The sequence below is a fragment of the Amblyomma mixtum genome, chromosome 10 (genome assembly GCF_055824585.1).
Source record: "Amblyomma mixtum isolate Tamu chromosome 10, ASM5582458v1, whole genome shotgun sequence".
NCBI classification, from domain to species: Eukaryota; Metazoa; Arthropoda; class Arachnida; order Ixodida; family Ixodidae; genus Amblyomma; species Amblyomma mixtum.
The window spans coordinates 20,720,203-20,727,283 of NC_143021.1; positions in this window are offsets into that span (position 1 = coordinate 20,720,203).

Consider the following 7,081-nt stretch of genomic DNA (forward strand, 5'->3'; position numbering starts at 1 on the left):
AAAAGAAACCAAGAACCACTGTGTGCGGTAAGTCTTGTCTAATTGCGTCTCAGCTGCAATGCTTCAATTTTTTGACGCATAATTGGCGATTCACCTCAATGCTGCCCTTTCGTGAGTTTTGCTCTCCGGGTAACCACTCTGCTGAAGATGCTACATTAACCACAAAAAACTGAACATTTCGCCTCGTGTTCTGGCATCTTACTCTGAAGGCTTTCTGAGTGTTGTGTATGCGAGGTAGAATTCGTGTTTTGAGTCGAAAATAGGGACCAAATGACGAGTATAGCTCGGCCCTTGCATGAGTGCGCCTTTGTTGCTGCTTCAAAGCGCAGGACTCGTTAGAACACCCTCAGCGCTCAATTATGAAGGTAGCCAATCATTTTTATGCGTTAGTTCGTTCGCATATATGCGATGTTCTTCACCCGGTATTTCAACGTTAGTCATGACTAGACAGCTAAGCCTGGAGTCAGCCTGAAACGTCTAACTATTTCTAATGAAAAATCCCTCGACGTGTTTTATTCTGGAATTTTGCGGGGGGCCAGATTCTCTGCCAATCGTTGGCCTCGGCTTGCGCGATTGGCTGGCGCACGGGCTGTCATGACGACGGCCAATAACGCGAGCCGAAGCCAACCACGCGAAATCAGGCCCCTGGTCTGCAGTGGCTAGGGTGTTTAAGGAGCTTTGTGACAAGTTCTGTATAGTTTAATTTATTGGCTTGTTGGGGTTTAACGTCCCAAAGCGACTCAGGCTATGAGAGACGCCGTAGTGAAGGGCTCCGGAAATTTCGACCACCTGGGGTTTTTTAATGTGCACTGGCATCGCGCAGTACACGGGCCTCTAGAATTCGTTAATCCAGGTTTATTTTATACTTTTGTTCCGCAGTCGCCTAGAATTCCTTGAAGCTAAGTTGATCATTGTGCTGAGGGAAATGCTCTCGTTGCAACATGATGTCTTTGAAAGAAAGGAAGCTTGAACATTTCTTAGCGCTTAAAAAAGTTTGCTTACATTTTTAAAGTATTAGACGGTGTGCTGCCGTTCACAGTGAGCACGTATTTTTTGCGTACCGTTGGCGGTCGTCTTAAGTTGTACCTTATTACAGGAATGAAAAAAATATTTGAAAATCATGAAAAACAGGGCTGCGTTAACGGAAATATTTCGTGCGCGTGACTGCCGAACACCCTGAGCAGGTGTTGATCAGAACAATCCACGAGCGTCTTTTTCTTTTGTTGATGTACGATATTATCAGGAACAAACAGACGGGACTCTGTTCATAAACAGCGTTGTAGCTCCAAGAGCGTGTGAGTTTTCATCTTCCTAAAGTCGCTGGAAGGAAAATTTAATGCGAAGCATGTTACTAGAGCTACACTACAGCCCGTCGAGCGCGGCGGTGGAGCTACCATTGACCACGTGACACCACGTGACAACATGACGTCACAGCAGAGGAGAGATGGGCTGCCGGCTCGCGCGGTCGGCCGCGGCGGTGGAGGCTCCACATCAGAGGCGCGGCGGCTGACCACGTGACATGACGTCACAGCAGAGGAGAGATGGGCTGCCGGCTCGCGCGGTCGGCCACGGCGGTGGAGGCTCCACATCAGAGGCGCTGCAGCTGACCACGTGACGCTACAGCAGCGGTATAAAGCTGAGCTTGCCTCGCTCTCCGGGCACTTACGAGGCGGCCAGGTGTTGGGATGCCGCCTAGAAGCAGGGCTGATTTGAACGAGAAGCGAAAGCTTCAGCGTGCCACAGAGACCGATGAAGAGCGGGATGAACGTCTGGCTAAGCGGCGTGCTCAACATTCGGCTCTGCGACAACGTTCTACAACAACTGAAGAACAAAGCGAGGAACTTTACCAAGCCTAGCCATCAATATGCTTCGCATCTGACTAGGCTTAACCTTAGCTAAGCCTCAGCCATTTTTTCTTATCACTCTACAACTTTCTTGTCTTCATACAGAGTAAGTGTACCATTTCATGCTACGGTCGACCGTGTGTACTACGCACAGCACCGTCTGGAAGGACTGTAGTAGAGCGGACGTTTGGGGAGGTTGGTGTAGGTTCATGACGAAAAAAGCAGCGCACACTTTGACTGAACACAAAGAACAAGCAGGGAGATACCACCAGCGCTGAGAACAAAAGGAGAGCCCACTGTACAAGAAATGAACTCTAGTAGAGCAGATGCTGCTGCTGATGTCTCACTTCTTGTTCTCTGTGTACTGTAAAAGTGTGCGCTTCTTTTGCCGTCATGAATTATCACCGACCTGCCCAAGCGCCTTGTCTGCTACAGTTGATTTCTTGTTCAGTGGGCTCTTCTTTTCGCTGTAACTTCAAAGTACAAAAAAAAAACAACCGCGGTGGTGTCTCCTTTCTTGTTCTTTGTGTTCTGTCAAAGTGCGCTCCTTTAATTGGCGTCATGACAAAGCCCTCAGGAGTCACATCCTAGGTGAGCACACTTCCTATCTTCAAAGTAGCGGCTTAAACGTTTCTCCGACAAACCTGGGCGATTGACAAGGGTCCCCACTGACACTCGCGCGTCCGGCTGGTACTCGATGCTTCGTTGTCGTTTGCCGTGGCGTGCATCTCTACCCTGCTGGCGCCTGATGTGCATACGGGCTAGTTGGCGGGCTTCCCCGATGTGCGGCACGAGCGCCTGGCCTTTAGTTAGGCACGAAAACATGACATGCAACAGTGCTTGCACTTAATGCCCAAAGACTAGGGGAAACGGTGGAATGCGAGCCGTTTCCTGCAGGGCCGTGTTATTTGCGAGTGACATGTATGGGAGTATTGTGACACAAGTGTTACTCAGTACTGTCAGTTTGACATGTATTGTCAGGTAAGGCTGACATTTCATCGTGGCCGGCAAGACCGCCAGGCACTCTTCCCGAGGTACAGTATCTGGTTTCGGCCTAAGCGAAAACTGCGACTCGCACATGCGGTCACTTGTTCCACGCCTTGTGTCGAATGAGGACGCCGGTGCCAGCATCCTTGTATAATATGGAGCAAGAATAGGAGTTGGGTGCAGCCGATGGCCCAGCTCTGTGAAAGCCTCCTGCTGTCCGATAGTCTGGACGAGCGGTGGATATCCATGCAATAAAGGGGTCAGAGGTTTTACAGTCTTGGGTAAGTCGGCAATTGAGAGGCGGTAGTCGGCGCGCAGACAAAGGGAATGTTTCAGTGCAGCAGGAACGGGAAATTCGCTTACCACAGCAGTTTTACCCGCATCTCGTCGGACACCGTCGGCGCTCACAACATGGACGATAAACTTGAGCTCTTCGTCGCGAAAGTGGCATCTTTTGGGCTTGCGTGTTATTTGACCTACTGGAGAGAATTAAATACTGGCCGCATGCGTCGAAGATGTTGGTGACAAGTTTTAAAAAATCCAACCACGAGATGCATTCAAACTAAAAAGGTTTACCATTTGAGTCCAACGAGGACAGTATCCATCATCGACTGGAACGTCGCCGGCGCGGAACAGAGGCTGAAAGGCGACACTTTCAATTCATATAGGCCTGATTCGTACTGCAACGGCACAAGTCCAGAGGAAGAGAAGGGACGAGACACAGCGCTGACTAACAACCATCGTCCCTTGTCGTTCATTCCTCTTCCTGTGACTTTGTGCCGTAGCGCTGTTGCAGTACGAATCGCATAGACCAACGTGCCTCCCAGTCACGGTGTAAGAATGTTGTTCATATAGGCCGTCGAATGCGACGAAGGCAGGTTGTTCACGGCACCGTTCATTAAACAGAATCTGGCAATACCTGCTCTTTTAGTAGTCGAGAGTTCGACGGAAATCTTTCTGGTCGGGCATCGTGATCCGATGAAATGAAGGAGTCACTGGCCGTAGTCGAAAAAAAAAGGACTCTTCGAAACCAGTACGGGTTTCTTGTTCCCAACGGCTAGGACAGGAGCGGTGGTGAATTTATATGCGAAGACTATATATCCCAGTCAACCACTTTACGTCCAGCGGACGTACGATGTACGTCCCTTAACGGATGTACGGATATCCGTTAGAGATCTGCCGACCTCCGACGGATCTCCGTGGGACGTCCGACGAAGGTACATTTGTAACTGGAAAGATCTCCCACGGAAATCCGATACGGATATCCGCCGCGGATCTAAAGAGGACATTGGCATGTTGCAGGCCTTGGTGACTGAAGCCACTAATATAACTCATATACTAAATGAGTTTATATACAAGCCCACAAAGTGTTCTATATCAGGCACAGGCCTCATCGTACGTCAAATGCATATGCCTATAGGAAGCAACCAAAACACAAAGCAAGTTGTCTTAAAATCAAACAGTTTTATTAAAGGCATTAATGCATGCTTTCAACCTTCAAGAGGCATTCTTCACGCTTGACGCTGGAAGAGGTCCCATGCAATAGTACGGGTTACTGTATGCAGGTTGTATTCTCATGTTGAATCTGTTGTAAAAAAGTTTTTTCCAAGAAAACAAACAAAAATGCAAAAATACTATCACTGAAAGGGTACATGATTTTTGCAATTCAAGATACTGTCACTGATGATCATAATAAAAATACTATAGCTATAACATACCTGCTGACTATGTCACACATTCGAAACAATCAATTGCACGAACCGTCCACACACATGCTGCAAAGGAAAAGATGAAGAGTGCATGAGGGGAGCTGATAATTTCAACACACTTCGATCTTACATATAGACCAATGCTCTGTAGCGCAAGCTACAACACGGTTGCTCTGAATGGGCTGGTGATGTCCGTGCAGTAACCCTGAGGGAACAAGTGGACAGGTTGTGAGTGGGCAACATGCACTTACACTGCAACTAATACATACCTGTTGAGACTACGATGTGGCACATTTGCAACAATCAATTGCACGAGCTGTCCACATACACGCTGCAAAGAAAAAGATGAAAAATTAATTTCAACTTACTTAGAACTTACATGTAGGCTGCTGCTTTGTAGTGCAAACTATTACATGGTTGCTCTGAATGGGCTGGTCACGTCCGTGCAGCAATCCTGAGGGAACAAGTGGACAGGTTGTGAGAGTGAGCAACATGCACTTACACTGCAACTAATACATACCTCTTGACACTACGAGGTGGCACATTTGCAACAAACAATTGCACGAGCCATGCACAGGCACACTGCAAAGGAAAAAGTGAAAAATGCATTTGGGGAGTTGGAAATTTTAACTTTACGAACTTACATGTAGACTGCTGCTCCGTATTGCAACCTGCTATACTAGAACAGTAGCACAACAGGCTATTCACGTCATACCGGCAGAAGTTTCATGCAATACGAAAGGTTACTGCGTGAAGGCAGTACTCTCATGGTTGAACTTGGTATTCCAAAAAGGGATGCTCTGAAAAACAAACCAAAACACACATAGAATACCTTTACTGAAAGGTTAAGCAAATATTTCAGTGCGAGATACTGTAAGTAAAAACATTAATGAAAGACAATAACAAGAGAATTACGTAATTTTGGCCCATAGTTTCTCCAGCCTTGCGGCCGCATACCAATGCAACTTTATGATGAGATAAGACGTGCGCAAGAGTTTACAATGCATATAGCACAAAAAACAAAATCAAGCTAATAATCTACAATGTCACCGTGCCAACCACGGCTTGCAGAGGTATTTATTTATTTATTTATTTATTTATTAGAGATACTATCAGTCCGGTCAGGACCAAGATAGGAGTGATACAAGGTACAGATTACAAAGGCGGAACACGACAAACAAAACACCAGCACCATCCAGTCGGTGCCAAGTTTTAACACAACACAAGTGTTACCACAAGTTAACACAAGTGTTACCTTCGAGTTGCAAAGGTCGAAAAAAAAGACACAAAAATACGAGAGCAGGCAATTTTTTTCCCATTGGTTGCATGAGAAAAGATAACACCACATTTATGTTTCTCTGCATATTACTGAAATAGTAATAATGAAGATAAATTTTCAAACAGGCTACGAAGTTAAAAAAAAGACTTGTAAAGGCGCGAAGAAAATCGGCATAGGACAATTTGCAGTCAGGAGTGTTAGGGCTGGAAGAATTTCAAAATAGGCAGTTTAACAGCTTTGCACGGATTAAGCAAGAACATTTCATTAGGAAGCTTGTGAAGAAGTAGTGGAACATAACAGAGGCTGGTATGTTCCCTTCATCTAATATGAACTTTTGGCACTATAGCAGGATGCAATTCAAAAATGCAGCAGCGAATGCCCCTCAACAAAAGCCCTCTAGCCAATGCCGTCGACTGGTTTTCATGATGTGGCGGTTAATCACGTTTCACGTAGGTACATGCCAGCCATCTGGGATTTCACGTTAAGGAAATAACTACGACGTCTGAGAACTGGTCAATGCCACTGGATGGAAGGCATTCGCCACTGCATTCTTGAGTTCTGTCAAATTATAAAAGCCGTTCATGTATTCAGAGGTGATGGGCAGGTGTGTAAGGAGTGCAATGTTCCTCAGACTGCACATATATTTCATTACGACTGTTTCTGCAACAAATAGTTCACGGTTAGGCGTCTGTAGCTACGAGAACAAGTTTAAATCTTGCACAACTCTTTTGTAGTAACCAACGGAGGTGAAAATATTTCTTTAAATGCAATATATTTTGCTTAAAAACACTGCAAACATAAAAGAAGAGATACACCCCACTGCAAACAGCTTTGTGCCAGTGCATGAACAATGTGTTTGCTGTGCAAGGCACTACAGCTACTCCCACAGGCAATCACATCCATAGTGAATGTCTAAAAAATTCAAGAAACTTGGTGCAAAACATGGTTAATGTCCTTGAATGTGAAAAAAACTTCGTTAATTTCTTTTCATCGGCGACGCACTTACCCAACTCCTTGCTACGTACTTTGCGGTTCCGTTATTTCTCCGACATCAACATGTAAGTACCTGGGAATTAACATATCGCATGATCTTTCTTGGTCCACCCATATCACTGCCATTACTAATGAAGCTAATCGTGTCCTGTCTTACGACGTAATTTGTCAGTAGCTTCTTAGTCTATTAAAACTCTCGCCTACATAACGTTGGTTCGTCCCAAGCTGGAATATGCATGCGCAGTTTGGGACCCTCACATTTCTTATCT